Genomic DNA, 689 nt, shown 5'->3' on the forward strand with positions numbered 1-689 from the left:
AACTATTTAATCAATGTTTTTCTTTGCATGAGATTTATTATTTGTGATTTCTCAAAATATCTAATTTTTATATACGGTGGTAATATATCATAGGTTCTTTTCAAGATCTGAAAAAAAAATAAATAGTTCGAAAATCCCGACAAAATAATTCAACAAAACTTGCATGTAAGTAACTTTTTCACCCATTCAAATTTCAAATTGTAAGCTTTACAAATTTTAATTGATGCAGATCTGTTTTAAGACATTTTATTGCATATTAATAACTATATAATAAATAATAACAAATGATTTTTGTTTCACATTATTTTATGAGTGTAATTATCCTAGTTTTTTAATTTGGAATTTACAATAGAAAACAATTATTAAAACCGAGTATGTAACACTCGTACTGCGGGGATAGCTCAAATGGGAGAGCGTCAGACTGAAGATCTGAAGGTCTCGTGTTCGATCCACGATCACCGCATATAAAGCCTCTTGTGCGTAAGATGGGATCAACAATAACTATTTACAAAACACACTAGAAACAAACAAATATTTCTCATCTTTCTATTTACAAACTATCGCCNTTTAAATTTTTTGACAAAAAAAAATGTTGTTATTTTTTGTTTTCGTGCTTTTGCACAAATCAAATTCTTGACACAAATCATGATAGAGAAAACTATTTGAATATTTTTATACTAACCTTGTAT

The 689-nt window shown here is 27.3% G+C and overlaps 1 non-coding gene across 1 annotated transcript; it reads left to right on the forward strand.

Moving 5' to 3' along the window:
* The first annotated feature begins 390 nt into the window (after nucleotides 1–390).
* On the forward strand, nucleotides 391–463 carry TRNAF-GAA. The gene has a single exon. It is a non-coding gene; the product is annotated as a tRNA-Phe (tRNA).
* Nucleotides 464–689: the final 226 nt, after the last annotated feature.

Source organism: Ipomoea triloba, chromosome 16 (genome assembly GCF_003576645.1).
Source record: "Ipomoea triloba cultivar NCNSP0323 chromosome 16, ASM357664v1".
In the NCBI taxonomy this organism is placed as follows: domain Eukaryota; kingdom Viridiplantae; phylum Streptophyta; class Magnoliopsida; order Solanales; family Convolvulaceae; genus Ipomoea; species Ipomoea triloba.